The sequence below is a fragment of the Mauremys mutica genome, chromosome 4 (assembly GCF_020497125.1).
Source record: "Mauremys mutica isolate MM-2020 ecotype Southern chromosome 4, ASM2049712v1, whole genome shotgun sequence".
Classification (NCBI taxonomy): Eukaryota; Metazoa; Chordata; order Testudines; family Geoemydidae; genus Mauremys; species Mauremys mutica.
In genome coordinates, this window is record NC_059075.1 from 31447136 (window position 1) to 31466251 (window position 19116).

The 19116-nt window shown below is 40.9% G+C and overlaps 1 protein-coding gene across 3 annotated transcripts in view; it reads left to right on the top strand.

The window, feature by feature from the left end:
* Window positions 1–19116, top strand: part of TTC7B (tetratricopeptide repeat domain 7B) — a 304133-nt gene that overhangs the window by 68761 nt on the left and 216256 nt on the right. The window lies entirely within an intron of this gene.

Sequence of the window (19116 nt, forward strand, 5' to 3'; positions counted from 1 at the left end):
ACTACTCAAGAAAGAGATCTTGGAGTTGTGGATAGTTCTCTAAAAATGTCCACTGAATGTGCAGCAGCAGTCAAAAAGGTTAACAAAGTTAGGAACCATTAGGAAAGGGATAGATAATAAGACAGTCATATCATAATGTCACTATATAAATCCATGGTAGACCCACATCTTGAATACTGTGTGCAGTTCTGAGCTACCTGTCTCGCGAGGGGGGGGGGAGATTGTATTGGAAAAGATACAGAGAAGGGCAACAAAAATAATTGGAACAGCTTCCCTCTGAGGTTATAAAGACTGACTTTTCAGACTGGAAAAGAGACGACTATGCGGGGATATGACACAGGTCTATAAAATCATGAATGTCATGGAAAAAGTGAATAAGGAAAAGTTACTCCTTCACATAACAGAAGAACCAGGGGCAATCCAATTAAATTAACAGGCAGCAAGTTTAAAAAAAATGAAAGGAAGTACTTCTTCACAGAACACACAGTCAACCTTTGGAACTCATTGCCAGGAGATGTTATGAAAGCCAAAATTATAATTGGGTTCAATAAAGAATTAGATAAGGTCATGGAGGATAGGTCCATCACTGGCTGTTAGCCAAGATGGTCAGAGGTTCAACTCCACACTCTGGGTGTCCCTAGCCTATGATTGCCAGAAGCTGGGACTGGACGGCAGGGGATGGATCACTTGATAATTACCTCTTCTATTCATTCCCTCTGAAACATCTGGCATTGGCCACTGTCAGAAGACAGGATACTGGGTAGATGACCCAGTATGACCATTCTTATGTTCTTATGAACTTTTGTGCAGAGTTCTCTGTTGGGGCCCTATGCACAACCTGCTTATGTCTTTGTGCTGTCCTACCTAAATGTTTATCTAAGGGTCGCAACCGTAATTGATTGTGAACCAACAGCATGCAATAGATATCAAGCTGGAAATTTTGGGAAGGCAGGATCCCTGCCTCTCTTGGTTCACTTTTGCAAAAATTTGCCATTTTTGTATGCAAGTATAGTTAGTGTTAGGAATTTTTAGCTCTGTTGGGCACTTTGTTTTCCCTAAACCTCTGTTGAACCCTTTCTGCACTGTTGTAGGCTTTAGTAAACTGGCCAAATTCCTAATCTGTTAGTTTCAAGCTGTGCCCCTCCTCCCCTCCCTCTGAACAACCATGATGTTTTGTTCAGAGTTGCGAATATTTCAGAGTTATGAACAACCTCCATTCCCAATGTGTTCATAACTGAGGTTCTACTGTATAGTTAAAACAGTATAACTTGTGTAGACAAGCCTTCAGAGTAACTGAGTGTCACTTTCTACAAAGATTACATAGCTATAGCCTGTCTGGTGCACCGTTTACAGATGAAGAGTGTTGTAGGTGATAGGCCAAAAATGTTACCAATAAAACTGGTTTATTGAATTTCACAAGTTCTTGCTGCATTAACAGACGTTTTGTTTCTTCTTCCATTGCTCAAGCAAAACCATCAAGAAATTAGCACTGTACCAGGCGTGATGTTACTGTTATCTTCTGTGATGATTTGGTGAATCTCTGTACCGTTCATGAATTCTGATTGATACGGATTCATTATGCATCCATATTAAACTACAAACTTCATGTTGATTGTAAGACTGGTTTGACTTTTCTGCTGTCTGTTTTTTACCTCCATCTTAGTCTGAAATTCAAGAGATGTTGACAAAGAACTAATAGTGGAGAATCATTAAACCTTGATGGCCTTTTGTGCAAATGGAGACATCCTATGTCAGCGAGCTGGCTACTGCCCAGAAGAACCTCCCAGATGTGCTATAACCAGACAACTGATCATCTGACTGGAGGGAGTTGAGGCTTTCATAGGGATCATATGACATCTCCAACCGTCTCGACTTTTGTCCTGCCATTGGAGCAAGATGGAGTCTGGGAAGAGAGAGTGAGGCTGACTATGCGCACCTCTCCCTCACTTTAATCCAATTTATGCGCAAGTCTTGACATCCCTCCAATTCCCGTAAACTTTAAAGTCCTGTGGCGATGGGCGAGTGACGAAGCAGCAGGTGTGGATACACTGGGAGCTGTAGCCGCGGACCTGCACACAGGCGGCTCAGGTCTAATGGTCGTCTTCTTGCTGACCGAAGCAACAGCTGGATTCGGCATCTACCTGAGTGACTGAGCAGCCCTCTTTAGGACCGCACTGCTCACTTCCGTAATAAGAGGAAGGGGCTAGAAAAGGTGCCCTAAACATTGTTTGCTTCATAGAACCTGGCCAGCTTACCGTGGCTGGAGGGGATCCCATCTTATGCGGTCGAATAACAAAATTTCAAACAACAAAATGCAAGGTGACACCACTCATTATTGGTACATGGAATGTACACACGCTTCAAGACAACCCCTCAGCAGATCAACCAGAAAGAAGAACAGCCCTGGTCGCCAGAGAGCTCGCAAGATTTAACATCAATATTGCGGCCCTGTGTGAAACTCGTCTAGCCAACGAAGGTCAGCTCACAGAAATAGAGGTGGTTACACATTCTTCTGGTGTGGACACAGCAGTGACGAACGTCGTGAATCTGGAGTTGGCTTCGTGGTTAAGAACCATCTTGTCCGCAAACTTGCCAGTCTTCCCTAAGGGCGTGAACGATCGACTCATGACACTGCATCTTCCACTACCGAGAGGAAAGCGAGTTATACTAATCAGCGCTTACGCACCCACAATGATGAATTCGGATGAAGTAAAGGACAAGTTTTATGAAGATCTCGATGCCCTACTTTCATCCGTGAAGCGCCCCGACATGCTGATTCTACTTGGCGATTTTAACGCGAGAGTAGGATCCGATCACTCTGCCTGGGATGGCATCATTGGAAAAAATGGAATCGGCAAATGCAACAGCAATGGCCTACTACTATTGAAGACATGCGCGGCTCATGATCTGATCATCACTAATACCATCTTCCGCCTGCCTACTCGCAAAAAGACGTCCTGGATGCACCCACGCTCCAAGCACTGGCATCTCATTGATTATGTCATCGTGCGGAGGAAAGACAGACAGGATGTAAGGGTGACCAAGGCCATGCCGAGTGCTGACTGTTGGACTGATCATAGACTTATCTCTAAATTAAGCCTTCACATGAAGCCAAAGAGACGTCCGGAGGGAAACAAAGCTGTGATGAAAAAGATCAACGTCAGTAAACTGAGGAACCCCAACACAGCCGCTTCACTAGTAGAAGATCTCCACAATCAACTCTCAGAGCTGCAATTAGAGGAAAATGTTGAGAGGAACTGGGAACGCTTCCGAAATATTGTGCACTCTTCTGCACTAAAGGTTCTTGGACCCTCACACAGGAAACAGCAGGACTGGTTTGATGAAAATGACGAAGAGATCAAGGCTTTACTTGCTGAAAAGCACCACCTTCACCGTGCTCATCAGAACGACCCGTCGTCAACAGCTATGAAAAATGCCTTCAACAACATTCGCAGGACCGTACAGAGCAAGCTTCGCAAGATGCATGACTCCTGGTTGAGTGCCAAAGCAGATGAAATCCAGAAGTTTGCTGATAGAAACGATGCCAAACGGTTCTACGAAGCCCTTAGATCCTTGTACAGACCTCGGCCTTCAGGGAGTTCCCCTCTACTGGACTTAGATGGTGTAACTCTCATTACTGAGAAGACTCTGATTCTACAGCGTTGGGCTGAGCATTTCCAATCTGTACTGAACCGCCCATCTTCCATCAATAACGAGGCGATTGACAGAATGCCCCAGGCGGATATTAACTACAGCCTGGATGTTCCACCATCAGAGACTGAAACCCTACAGGCCACCAGTCAGCTGTCCAGTGGCAAGGCCTCAGGATCTGATGCAATTCCAGCGGAAATCTATAAGGATGGTGGTGCAATGCTTGTTGACAAACTCACTCAGCTGTTCCAGTCCTTCTGGAATCAAGGGTCCATTCCTCAGGAATTGAAAGACGCGTCCATCGTACACCTCTACAAGAGGAAAGGAAATCGAAAAGTCTGCGATAATCATAGAGGAATCTCACTGCTTTCTAGCGCAGGTAAGATCCTTGCACGAGTGTTGCTGAATCGCCTGATTGACCACCTGGAACAGGGTCTACTACCCGAGACACAGTGCGGCTTCCGCAAAGAGCGTGGCACTGTGGACATGATCTTCACAGTCCGACAGCTCCAAGAGAAGTGTCAAGAGCAGAATCGTGAACTGTACACCATCTTCATGGATCTTACCAAGGCTTTTGACACTGTCAGTCGTGAAGGTCTGTGGCGCATCATGTCGAAGTTTGGGTGCCCTGACAGATTCATCCTGATGGTACGTCAGTTCCACGACGGCATGACGGCTCGTGTTCTGGACGACGGAGAAGCTTCAGAGGCCTTTCCCGTCACAAACGGCGTCAAGCAAGGATGTGTGTTGGCACCGACCCTGTTCAGCATAATGTTCTCAGCCATGCTGTCAGACGCCTTTCAGAACAGTTCCTTGGGAATCAGGCTGAGATACAGGACTGATGGGAAACTGTTCAACCTGCAAAGACTCCAGGCTGTCACCAAAATAAAGGAGACTGTGTTACGAGACCTCCTTTTTGCTGACGACTGTGCCCTGAATGCTGGATCAGAACAGGAAATGCAAGCTAGCATGGATAAATTCGCAGCAGCATGCGATAACTTCGGCCTCCTTATCAACATAAAGAAAACCGAAGCGATGCACCAGCCAGCTCCGAAAGCCCAACACCAAGAGCCCACCATCATAGTGAAGGGACAAAAGCTGCAAGCAGTGGACCAATTTACATACCTTGGCAGCACCCTTTCTCGCGCAGTGACAATTGACATCGAGGTCAACTGCAGAATCGCCAAGGCAAGTTCTGCATTTGGCGGACTGCTGACCAACGTGTGGGACCGCCGTGGAATAAGCCTTGCTACAAAGCTTAAAGTCTATCGAGCAGTAGTACTAACTACCCTGATGTATGCCAGTGAGACTTGGACTGTATACAGGAGGCACGCTAGGCAACTGAACCATTTCCACATGACTTGCCTCCGCAGATTTCTGAGGATCCGGTGGCAGGATAAGGTGCCAGATACAGAAGTCCTCTCTAGAGCAGGCCTACCGTCAGTTTACACTCTGCTTATGAAAGCCCAGACACGCTGGGCAGGCCATGTTGTAAGGATGCCAGACCACCGCATCCCCAAACAGCTCTTTTATGGTGAGCTGTCTCAAGGAAAGCGATCGCACGGGGGACAAAAGAAGCGATACAAAGACACGCTGAAAGCCTCTCTTAAGTCCCTGGATATTGACATCACCTCCTGGGAAACCCTGGCACAAGACCGATCGACATGGCGTACGCTGATCCACCAAGGTTGCCAGACATCTGAAGCCAGAAGGATAACCATAGCACAAGAGAAGCGAGCACTCCGTAAAGCCAGAGCTGTAAATGCTGTAACAGTGGTGCCCACACATGTCTGCCCGACATGTGGCAGAACATTCCGTGCCCGTATTGGCCTTACCAGCTACCTGCGGACGCACTGTGGACAGCTCACAACCTGCTAGATGTCAAGGTCTTCTTCGAATACGATGGACGAACATAATCATCATGACAAAGGGAGCTGGAAATTATAAAAGGAAGGTTCTCTTATTGGCCATTTTAGAGAGTAGAAAGATGGTGACTGCAGAGGTCAGAGATCAAGATTCCAAGTTCCTGTGGAGAAGCCATGTGCCAGAGGAAAAGTGAGAAAAGAGATCCTAGACACCCTTAGAATTTAGTCAGAGTATTCTGCTAAATATATTCCAAACTGGTAAGGAAAGTAAGGCAAGGAGTAGCCTACAGATATTTTATTGTTTGCCTAGATCTGTGTGTCTCTTTTGCTGTCTAAAGTAAAGCATGATGGTGTTTAGAAATCCTTTTGCAAAGTCTGTGCGCTTCAACTGTCAGATGTCCCTGAGGGGACAACTATAAACCAGAGTGCCCACAAAGTTGGCGTTATGAGAAAGAGTGTGTGTAAGCCACTGGGATGTCTTGGGGTGTGGGGAGTCATCACTGGTTCTGGGGGCCCTAGGACAGCTTTACCAGGACATCCCACTTCCAGAAGGGGGAACAGAGGAGCTATGCCCAGAATGTGTGCCAGAGAGGCTAAAGAAGAAACATTGCTGGAGCCTGCTCAGACCAAGGGAATCTTAAGATTACACAGGTCCAGGATTGGGATCAAAACTCAGTAGTCTGGTCAGTGTCCAGCCACATGACCAGGTCTGTAACGTCTTCATATATAATCATTAGGACATGAAGGAGGGCATTTAAAGGTGAACTACAAAGTTGAAATGAAAAAAATCCAGAATATATATTAACTTGCATTTTAAAAAAATATTTTCTTTTGTGCGAGGGACTAAAGGCATCAGTGAAATACCACTGGTTAGTAAATGGGTACTTGCCACAGGATTTCACATACTGGGAAAGGTGAAAGAAAAAGAAAAGCTTAAACTTTTCTGTGCTGAATGTTTCCTGCAGTCTTATTGATGAAGAACACAAAGCATGCAAGGTCCTGTGTAAATGTTACATTATTAATTTGGAATTAAAAGAGCCATATACTCTTTACCTAAATGTCTGTTTAATTTGCCCCAGGAATAGCTACAGCATTTCAAAAGTAAATAGTTGTCTGACCCAGAAAGAGCTCATAGTACTGTAGTGTTTTTGTATTACTAGAAGATTAATTTGTAGTTCTAAAATGTAACTCCCCATATGGTGCCTTTCTTTGTCACATGAAGCTATCCACTGTTTGTCCTGTGTGCGCAGTAACTAACAAACCGTACCTTCTTTATGCTGCATAGGCAGTGTCAGGATGGAAATTCTCATTATTTGCTTGAACTGAATTCTGTTATTGACGACTCATCTATTTGGTCATTCCAGTTGAAAAGTAATGTAACATTATTTTATGTACTAATCAGCACTTTTTCATTTGATGTTTTGGGAGTGCTGAGTCTCTAGAAGTAACACTAGGTCAAGGTTAAAGCTGTGCGACTTACATAATATACACTACAAATACACTTCCTAAAACTGGAAAGGGGCTGCACCACTTTGTTTAGCAATTGCCTTCTCTTTCTTCCTAATAGAGATTTTGCTTTCTTGTTGACAAACCTTCAGATACGGCTAATTTTGTTTGTTTGCTGCATGAAGAGATGTCCTTTGCGCTTGACAGATGTGAATTGATTGGTTGTTTTGGTCCATTGCTATATTTTATGATTTTTATGAAGTTAAAATGTTGCTTGGATTTTCACCCAAGAGACATCTGTACACAACTGAATTTAATCAACACCGCAACCTCAGAATTCATATGTTGAAAAGCACTTTTTCCTTGTTTGAGTAATAAAATGTGTTGGAAATTTTTTAATCAAAGCTGGAATTTTAGAGCCTCCTTAGTGGAAGAGAAAACATGAGCGAGCAAGTTGAAGCACAGGACCGAGAGTTCGGAAATCTGAGTTCTATTCCCAGATTTCCTCAGTGACCTGGGGCAAATCTCTGTGCCACAGTTTCCCAATTTTGAAATATGGGGAAAATCTTGAAGTTATAACTATTGTTTGTTTGTGTAAAGATTTGAGCTTCTGAATTAAAAAATAGTCTTCTCTTCACTTCAGCCTACACCTGCCCTTCATACCCTCCTCCTTCTCCCTTGCTTATTCTCACCTGCTCTGTCCCCCTTCCTCCCTTCAGTGGCCCCGCTACCTTCCTTTCTTTCTGTTTAGCAAATCCCCTCTTAAGTAAACCCATCCAAAGATTTTCTGTCTGTTAGCCTGTTTGTATAATGCTCTGTACCATGCCTCCCCCCGCCCTGTCTCAGTTGGCCCCTACCATAATAAATCTAATGGACAATAATAATCAGATATCTACTTTAATTGCACTCATTTTCTGTAGACATTGTTGCAAGAGGGGAAAAGGCTACGTGCTACCATAACGAATTTTTTCTGCAGAGCCAAAGCAATAATATTGATTGAAATTATTCATATTTTAGTTAAAACATTTATAAATTATGGGGTTTGCTAGAGATGACCCCTTTTTGTAATTGGATTTTTCTCTAAAATGTTTAAATCCATTCTCGGTAGTGTCTGGACTTTATCACCACTTAATGTCTGTTTGACTATTTTAATCAAGGTTTCCAATAGTCTCAGTCCAGTTCCTAGTAGACATATCTCCATACTGGAAGTGGCATTAACTGTCAGTCTTACAATGTGCCAGGATTTATCAGTGATCAAACTGGAATACCCTTTCTGCCCTAAAGGGTGACTCTTCTTGGTGAAAAATGAGGCATATTGGTGAGGCAGTACGTAAGGAATGTCTCCATAGCTACTGTCATGTTTTCCCTGTTCGGTGAAAAGAACATCTCTTCCCACAGTAGTCTATCACTTTATAGGAATACTTAACACTTCGCTGAAAATTTAAAAAAGAAAAGAGATCTATGAAATTACAACAGCCCCACAAAATGCTAAATAAAATGTATATATTGAGTCTGTTCTTTATAATTAATAAACATTGTATATTTGACTACTTACATTTCCTTTTGACAGGTGCACAAACCAGAATAGTCCCCTAAACTAGGGGGCACATACGTTTTATGAATAAGTTAATTGCATAATTCCCATTTACATATTTTAGTTTAGCACTTGTCTTCTCTTTCTTTGATTCCCATCCATCAGCTCAATAGCGATGATCAGGGTGAATGAAGTCTGTCAACTCTTTCTGTCTTTGTCATAGGTCTCATCCCCACTCTGAACTTTAGGGTACAGATGTGGGGACCTGCATGGACACTTCTAAGCGTAATTACCAGCTTAGATCTGGTATCGCTGCCACCATCCAGAATTCTCAGTGTCTGGATCACTCCCTTTCCCCCCAAAAACTTCCCCTCCCTGGATAGCCTTGAGAGACTCCTTCACCAATTCCCTGGTGAGTCCAGATCCAATCCCTTGGATCTTAACACAAGGAGAATTTAACCATCCCCCCTTCTTTCCCCCACCAATTCCTGGTGAGTCCAGATCCAATCCCCTTGGATCTTAAAACAAGGAAAAATCAATCAGGTTCTTAAAAAGAAGGCTTTTAATTAAAGAAAAGGAAGGTAAAAGAAAGAAAGGAAAAAAAAAACTCTGGGAGACAGCATATCAGCTAACCTCACAGACAATAACTTGAAAACACAGGATGTTCCCCTAGGCAAAAATCTTAATACACACAAGAATCCTCAAATTTGATAATTCCCTTAATTTGCACCAAGACAAGTACAAAAGAAAATAAACATAAACCTTTTTATTCCTTTCTAAAACTTACTACTCTGATAAGAGGCTGGTTCCTTGATCTTTTTCACTCAGCTGAAACTGAAAACTGACTAAACAAAGGAAACTTCCCTCCTTCTTTTTGAAACATCTTGTTCCCCCATTGGTTCCTCTGGGCAGGTGTCAGCTAGGCTAGGTGAACTTTTTAACCCTTTACAGGTAAGAGGCATTAACCCTTAGCTATCTATTTATGACAATCTTGTACCAGCTTTATGACTTTGTTCATCTTTAACCTTTTTGTTCTGTCATTTTTGACTGTGTCTATCCAACACATCCTCGGTCTTCTTCCATTTCTAGTTGTTTGGAATCTGGTATGTATCGCCATACATGGTATCTTTTTTCCAAGTCCATTCTTGCCATGTGTCCAAACCATTGAAGTTGTCTTCCTTGAATCTTCTGGAACAGCGTTATTTCTTGCCCTAACCTTTTTCTTATCTCTTCATTTTTAATTTTCTGCAGTCTTGAAACTCTCAGTATTCCTATCAGCCAGTTCATTTCTGCAGTCAAAATCTTACATTCGTCAGCTTTCCTCCTACTCCCTCATTCTGACCTACATAGCAGTACTTCCAAGACTGTTGTTTCATATACACTGATTTTTGTTTTTATCTAAATGTCTTGAGCCTTCCAGGTATTTCAGAGTTTTCCAAATGCAGTAGCAGCTAGTCTGATTTATTGTTCCTTTTTTGTCTTCACAGTTCCCATTCTTTGATACTAGTCCTCCAAGGATAAACAATTTTTTCCCACTTGTTGTAGTTCTTTGTCTCTGAGTTTGATCGTTACCTCTTTCTTTTGTTTTCCAAGTGCCATAATTTGTCTTCTCCGGGCTGATCTTCAATCCAAATTTTCTGCTTTCCCTGGCTACCTTTTCAGTTATTCTCGGTAAATACTGCTTAGTCAGGGCAGTGAGGTCAATATAATCTGTGAATCTAAAAAGTTATGCACTGTCATACCATGTAACATGACTCCTCCCATTTCATCTCTCTGCTACAGCCATTATTGCTTACAGCATCAAGTTGAAAAAGTCTGGTGATAGCATTTGTAGCATTGCTTTAACGAGGCAAAAATGTTAACCTTTTCCTTAATAGCAGTATTAATTTAAACCAGTTTTCTTCAGCAGAATTAAAGAGCTGCTTAGCAAGGATGAAATAGAAGTATTATTATATTACTTCTGTGATTCATATAAGCAATATGTCAAAATACCCACAGCATGTGTGTGAAAGGTTTCTTTCAGGCATTGAAGAAATTGTTCAGACCCATTTTGTGTTCAAAAGCACCCAAATGTTTTCTTTTTAAAACCTGAAACTGATCATGGACTTAGACATCAATGATATCAAGTGCTATTAACATGTTTTAAAGAAAATTGGTTTAGAAATAATTGTCAAGTGTTTGAAGATCTTTATGATGCTCACATATAGTCCGGTACATGCTTAAAATTTTAATGCTAAATTAAATACCAAGCTGCAAGTTCCAAGGTATATGTCTTTTTAGTTGCCCATGTTTTAATTTCATGTCACATGTTGAAATGAAACTGGATTTTTCTCTTGTTTTTTTCCTGTTTATAAATAACAAATAAGAGATCTCACTATTAAAAGTGTGTTTATGAACATTAATAGTTGAGATTTTAAATGCATAACATTCAGGAAATTAATTTATGGTTTACCAGGGAAGGTGGTGCACTCAATATCACTTGGAGTCTTTCACACAAGATTAGATATCTTTCAAAAAGACATGGTTTAATCCAGTTTCTAGGGAAAAATCTATGGCCTGTGTATGGAGGTGGTCAGACTATATGATTGTAGTGGTCCGTTCTGGTCTTAGACCTAGAAAGTCATTACTAAATCACGCTGTAACTGAACCAGCTCCTACAGATGAAAGGTCCTGATTTTGAAGCAGCACCACTAAAGTCATTTGAGTTACATCAGTGCAAAACCAGAGAAAGTGAGATCAGAATCATGCCCTTTATCCTATTGCCAATCTCCTTAGCAATTATCCTGTTATCAATCCCATCAGAGACCTGGTTTTCCTTTCTCCCTGAAATATATTTTGATAAGGAACTTGTTTTCTTTTCTGCTTTGAACTTGGATTATATGTATTTCCCTTAATCTTTTCTTTGTCTATCTTTGTTAAAATAAGAAACTACTTGTTCTTGTAAAATGTGTGTAATGAAGGAACCCTAGAGTGTGTGTTAAATCAGTTCAGTAGCCACAGGAAACCATACTTAAAAATTAGTCTTATATTAATAATGTGATGGATATTTGCCAAATTTGCAACCAGTTACAAAGTTAATGTGCAGTAAAATAGATCACTTTCTCAGAAACCCTCTGAAGTAGCTGAGAAGCTGCTCTTCTATCATCAAGCTACATTATAGGCACTTAGATACAATAATGGTGGACACAGTAAAATGCTTAAGATAGTATTTCACTTGCACACCGTTGCTTTGTAGGGTATGTCAGTGTTGACAGCTTGGTGCTGAAACTTGACACAGGGATAAGGAAGGCCTTCGTACTATCTTGCTAATAGATTGGCAGAAGGATGCACTTCTGGCATGTCTAAAGTGAACATTAGAGACACAAGGTGAGTGCGTTAATGTATTTTATTGGACCAACTTCTGTTGATGAAAGAGAGAAGCTTTCAAGCTGTATAGACCTCCTGAAGGAGAGCTCTGTGTTGCTCAAAAGCTTGTCTCTTACACCAACACAACTTGGTCCAAAAACAGATATTACTTCACCTTGTCTCTCTACTATCCTAGGACCAACACTGCAAACAACAGTGGAACAGAAAGTGAATGTTGTCAGTTAAAAATTACTGATACGAATTAGATGTCGTCAAGTCAGAAGGGCCTGACAAAGTACATCCTAGAACAGTGGACCCCAACCTTTTTGTGGCCAGTAGCACATTCATGTTTTCAGAAGTGTGTGGCAGGCGCCAACAATTTTTCAAGGCTTATTTTATATCTGTACATTAAATAATATGAAAAACATCATATTTAATATTACCTAATATATGAATCCATAAGATAAAAAGGGTAATTTTATATGTAAACGGTATTAATTAAATTATTCGGCAATTACTCTTTCACCTTACCATGTGAATTTGCTCTTTTTTTATCTACCTACAAGAAAAATTAAGGCGTTTTTACAAAATAAATATCATAAACAGTTTTCATCTTATTTATTTTTAAAAAGTAAAACATTGTTGAACTGTTGGTCCAAATATATTTATTATTCTTAGTTTAACATAGAATGAAGCCTGCAGCCCTGGAGTTCTCTGTCCCCGGCAGGGGTGGGGCTGCGGCTTCTCTCTGGCTTCAAAGCCGGAGAGAAGCTGCGGCCCGGTGCCTGCTGGGGACAGAGAACACCGACGCCAGCAGCCCCGGAGAAGCCGGAGAGAAGCCGCAGCCCTGCGCCTGCCAAGGACAGAGAACGCCGGCGCCTGCAGCCCCGGAGGTCTCTGTCCCCGGCAGGCACGGGGCCCCGGCTTCTCTCCCCTGCTGAGCACTAGGCGGGCGCACATAAATGCCCCGGCGGGCACCATATTTGGGACCTCTGTCCTAGAATATTTAAGGAACTGGCTGAAGAGTTATCTCAGCCATTTGAGATCATCTTTGAGAACTCATGGAGGACAGGAGTGATCCCAGAGGACGGGCAAACAGTAAATATAGTACCTATCTATAAAAAGGGGAATAAGAACAACCCAGGAAATTTGTAGACCAGTCACCTTAACTTTGGTACTGGGAAAGCTAATGGAGCAAATAATCAAACAATCAATTTCTAGGGACCTAGGAGATAAGAAGACGATAAGTAACAGTCAACATGGATTCTTCAAGTACAAGTCATGTCAAACCAACCTAATACCCTTCTTTGACAGGGTTACAAGCCTTATGGATGGGGGATGCAGTGCATGTGATATAGCTTGACTTTAGTACTGTCTCATGTGACCTTCTCATAAACAAACTAGAGAAATATAGTCTGATGAACCTACTATAAGATGGATGCACAGCTGGTTTGAAAAGCATACTCAGTGCAGTTATTAATGGTTCACAGTCAGCCTGGAAGGACAGATCCCACAGGGCCTGGGTTCTAGTCAGTATCTTCATAAATTATTTGGATATTGGCATAGAGAATGCAATTCCAAAGATTGCAGATGATACCAAGCTGAGAGGGGTTGCAGGTGTTTTGGAGGACAGGATTAGAATTCATCTGAAGCTTGATAAATTGGAGAAATGGTCTGAAATAAACAGGATGAAATTCAGTAAGGACAAATACAAAGTATTACATTTAAGAAGGAATAATCAGTTGCACAAATACAAAATGGGAAATGGCTTGCTAAGAAGGAGCACTGCAGAAGAAGTTCTGGGTGTTATAGTGGATCCCAAACTTAATATGAGTCATCAATGTAATGCTGTGCAAAACAAAAACAAACAACCAACCAACCCCAACCCTGAATATCATTCTGGGATATATTGGTGGTGGGGCTCAGGCTTTGGCTTTGGCCCTGGGCAGCTGGGCTCAGGTTACAGCCCCTCCCACGCCCAGTTGCTTCCCCACAGGGTGGAGGGGCTCAGGTTTTGGCTTCGCCTCTCCCCCTCCCCAAGGGCTTATGAAATATTTTTTGTTGTCAGAAGGGGGTCGTGGTGCAATGAAGTTTGAGAAACCCTGATCTAGATAATACTTCAGTGTAGGGTTCTGGACTAGATGAGCTATTGAGGTCCCTTTCAGGCCTACATTTTTGTGATTTTCTTCTTAAAAGCCAGCTGACCGTGGCTTGGCTAGGTCAGCACCTTTGGAGACAGCTCCTATCAGTCACTGATAGTACCACCATTGGAGATGAACAGCTTATCCCAAAGAGGTAGGAGACTTTGGAAACTCAAATACAAATTCCGTTCCTTGCCCTTCAATTTCTTAGGTCTTTGCTGAATATTGAAATGTTTTGTTTGGAGGTATCGCACTTTAGATCTAAATGTTGTGGCAACCAATCCTCAATTTAATACCATACCAAAAAAATAAAAGTTGAAAGGTGAAGAAGATAATGTTGCAGGCCCATGTCAATGTTGTGAGCATATATTGCCCTTCAAGCTGTTCGAATTAATAACATGTTAGAGACCTAGGAAATTCAATATATGATAAACTTGCAAGAAACTTGTATATTTAGATATGTGGAAATTAATAGTTATGGTGCCCAAATTACTTTACCTCTGCCCCATTAGTGATCCCACTCTCATCTTCCTTTCTTTGTTCCTTTTATAGCTATGTATGATTATTTACGTACATAGAAAACCCTCTAGTCTGGTTATGCTGGTCATGCTCATCAAATCAGAAAAGCAGCTGACTCCTCAAGGTTTCTGATGTTTGAAGCTGTTCCTTGTAAATCAGCCTGGAAGAGTGCCTCAACACTCTTCTCTGCTTTCCCTGTGAATCTTTGCTTTGAGCTCCTAGGGAAGGCCACAGTCCTGTCCAGCTTTTCTTCTCTGGCTCCATCTCTCTGCTCTTTCAGCAGCTCCAAACCCAGGCCTCAGTGTAGGAGGTGTTCTCTGTGATCAGTGCTGTTACCTCTGGAAGCTGGTGACTGTTACCTCAGGTTGGAGAGGCACTATTCCCAGGCCCGAACTGTGGTCAGCACAAACTAGGAAGAGTCTCTCACCCAGGATAGATTTGATTTAAATCAAATTGATTTAAATCACTAGTCAGGAATACTGAATTTAATCATGGATTTCTATGTAAAAGTGCATTCTTGTTGGTTGTTATAACCTTAATACATATTCTTCACAACTCAGCGATAGATGTAGGTTTCATTTTTAGAAGCTACACGCTCTACATTTTTTAAATGATTTATTTTGAAAAATTTTCAGATTAGTTTCACAGCAATATCAGAAAATGAATGATTGGTTATTTCATTTACCAAAGGTAATTGAAGCAGATATTTATGAAGTCACTGGGAGTTGAACTATCTCCAATTCAACAGGTTAATCATTAATATTTGGAGGATTTTCTTGCCATGCTGTATTAGGAGGAGAACATAATCAGACAGACATTTAAATTGTTTTATTTAACTAAAACAATGTTAATGTATTCTGGATTTTTTTTCTTCAACAGCAAACATATCCTATATTAACAACAAGCATATGACATTTTGAATTTAGTTAAACATTCAAGTCTCTTAAAATCAGCTTTGTTTTTGTTAAAATTGTTTTTAACTAAAATAGTTCAATGAAATATTTAAAAAAACTAAACAAAAATTAAATAGACTGTGTGAAACTTAAAATATTGGCTTCTGCAGCTAACTCAGTCGTCTTCACCTTTGTTTTCCTGTTTGTTCATAATCTGGAAAAGAAAAACAAGCTTTCCTGCTTTTTCAGGTTCCAAATAGTTTCTCAATTTGGAATGAATTAGTCCAAAGGAAGAAAATAGTCTTTCTACACCGGCAAAAGAAGCTACTGCTGTTAAGTGAGATTATCACTTCAACAGTCTCTGAATCCAAGTGCTTACATGACTTCCACCAGTTCACTGGTGTGACTGACTTTAAAACATCATCAGCAAACATATATTTCTTGAATGGTTCACTCTTAGCTCTGAAGTTTATTATAGTTGGCATTATGGAGGGATGATTGCTGGATGTCCATGTCATAGCCAACTCCTCTTCTTCAGCAGTACCCTGGTACCGAGTATTGAGAATATTTGCATGAAAAGGAGCTGGAGATAGTACTTGTCCCATTTGTTTTTTTTAATACTTGTAATTTAACTCTGTCATTGCATAGTCTCATTCAGTTCCTTCCATTTTTGCTGTTAACAAGCATGTTATCTCTGGAGACACAAATCTACAGTTTGAGAACTGCAAAACTGAGCATCTCAGATGGTATCTTCTAGACTGAGCCCCATTGGGTAGGTAGAAAGATTAACTTAAGTAATCTATGCAGAAGCCCCTGTAAACCCATAAAATTGGGTCCCTAATCCATGAACTATTGGAACTCATTTACAAAACTTTTCTTAAACATTACATGAATATATTGTCTCATACTATAGAATTAGAATTTATAATCCCTATTCCATGATGAGGTATCTTTGAGCTATAGTATATCTTAATTAAAACTATCTTTAGATAGTTTTTCTCAAAAATCCGATTTAAATAAAACAATTTTTAATTTATTTTTTTTTAAATCATTGATTTGTATCCACCCTGCTCACACCATGACTGAGCACATTGAAGGCAGTACCTCCCCTGAGATTCTCTATACTAAGGGAGATGAGTGACTAGCTCTTCCACAGTCCCTGGAGAGGAATAATTGAGCAAGGATAAAAGTGGGGCCTCTGGGCATGCAACAAGCAAAGGAGATCCATCCTGCACCTATGAATTTGCTGGGCTATTGAACCCCACTGAACCAGTCAACCAAAACTTGTGTATTCCTCTCCTGACCCATCTTATGAGTAGGGCCCTTCCAAATTTACAATCCAGTTTGGTCAATTTCACGGTCACATTAATTTAGAAATTGTAAATTTTAAAATTTAAATCTGAAATGTCATGGTGTGTTGTAATTGTACAGGTCCTGACCCAAAAAGGAGTGGGGGGGGGGTTGCAGTATGGCTACCGTTATCTCTGCCCTGCTACTGGCCAAGAGCCCAGCTCTGAAGGCAACACCGCTACCAGCTGTAGTACAGAAGTAAGGATGGCATGGAATGGTATGGCCACCCTTACTTCTGCGCTGCTGCCTTCAGAGTTGGGCCCTTGGTCAGCAGCTGCTACTCAGCTCTGAAGGCAGCAGTACAGAAGTAAGGGTGGTATTCAGAGCTGGCAACTGGCCAACATCTGCTGCTTTCTGGCCAACCAGCTCTGAAGACAGGACCCCCAATTTGAGAAATACCGCTCTTCCCTCATTAAATCTTTATAGTATAGTGTAAAAGCACACAAAAGACCAGATTTCACAGGTGGGCAACAGATTTCACAATCCATTACTTATTTTTCATGGCCGTAAATTTGGTTGGGCCCTACTTATGAGATCTGGAGTGTGTCTACCTGGCAACTTCCACATCCTTTTACCAGACATTACAAAGCACATGTGACATCCTCATCAGATGCTGCCTTTAGTCTCTGGCTCTCATAGTACGTGGGTCTCTAAGTCTTCACTGCTTTTCCTCCCCTTTTTCTGGTTGGACTGCTTGTGATTTCCCAGCAGTCCTGTTTCCAGACTAGATGAATTTCTTTGAATGACAACAGAGCATTGAAACATGCAATCTTTTCATAATAGGAAATCATCTCATCTAGATTCTTCCCCACTTTTGCACATATGTTTATAGTGTTTTATGGTTTAAGATTTTAAACAGGAGTTGTGATGGCCTTGCCAAGATGGTATAGGGGGAACAGCAGGAGCTTCCAATACTTCAATCAGTCAGTTACCTCTGTGGTTCTATGGGTGAGATTAACCAAATAGTCCTGTTTATAGCCTAGAGGAATACCTTTTGTAAGAAGACATATTTACAGTACGTTTTTAAATGACCTATCTTTAAAGTAGTTTTTTCTAACAGCTTTAGTCAGTCCATAGAGCATATCTTAAATACTTGTACAGTTAAACTGTTCATCACAGGGTATTGGTGTATAATTCGTTTCATATTGGCACATACATAAAGCCAATACAACCAGTGGACATAATGGTATTGAAATTAATAGTGGGTTTGCCAGTGGCTTCTGTGAGAGAGGATTGGGTCCGGTATTTGTATTGTGAGGGATGGTGAGGTTTCTCTTCATCTGACTTTTTTCCTTGTCTGGATGCTGCAAACTGTTCTGCTGATGAACAATTTTCTACCTTTTTGGAATGTACCAGATCTCATAGATGGCAGGTACGTTAGAAAACCTTTGCCCTGAACTTCCTGGTGAAGAGCACTCCCTAAAAATTATTAAATATGAATATGAGGGAAGAGATAAGTTACGAATCACATTCACAGTGCACTGAGTTAGAATCACAGCTGAACATTTTTTAATTTTAGACAGTTTCTGCTGTTTTATAGGGTCTAGTGTTTAGACTTCAGCATGCCTAATGAATTTATGATTGGACTGGACATAGGGATTGAGTTTTTGTAGAAAGCTAGCATTCTCTCAGATACAATAACTCTACTTAACAGCATTATAGAAGGTGTAATGTGGATGGAAAACTATAGTAAATAGGGTTCATTGTGTTGGATAAGATAGGGTATTTTCATTCAGATTCTACTAACATTTAAATGTTCATCCAATTTCATTATGATACATGAAATTGTAACCAGAGGACCAGTTAGTCAAACGAATGTTCTTTTGTGGATGTCTATAAAGAACTGTTCTGTTTTAAGAAAAGTCAATTCAGGATGCCAGATTGTCTACTTGAATGACAAGTATTTCATGCAAACTGCATTAAAGGAAGACAATAGTTACACCACAAATCTACTTCTAAAAATATTTTAATCTTGCTATAAGTGAAGGGAAAAGGAAACAAACACATTGTTAGCAATTGGAAAAGAGGGGCTATATTTTTGCCTATGATATTTTTAAAGCGAGCGTGCATATGGAATTGTCAGTGTTCATTTTCACATAATGGATTTATTGAAATAGTTTCCTCTAGAATGTCTTTCATTATTGGTTTTTCATGACTGATAAAATATAGACTGTATACATGAAAATCCAAGCCATACAGCAGTTTCAAAGAAGCTTTGGCTAAAAGGGCAATGTGAGCACAAATATTAAGGGACTCAAGTTCTGTATTTCATTCTTTCTGAACAACCTGGGGCCACTACTTTTGAGTATCTCACTAATCTCCATGCATTTTTACGTTAGTTTGTAATTCTGTGTACTTGACTCACTTATTTT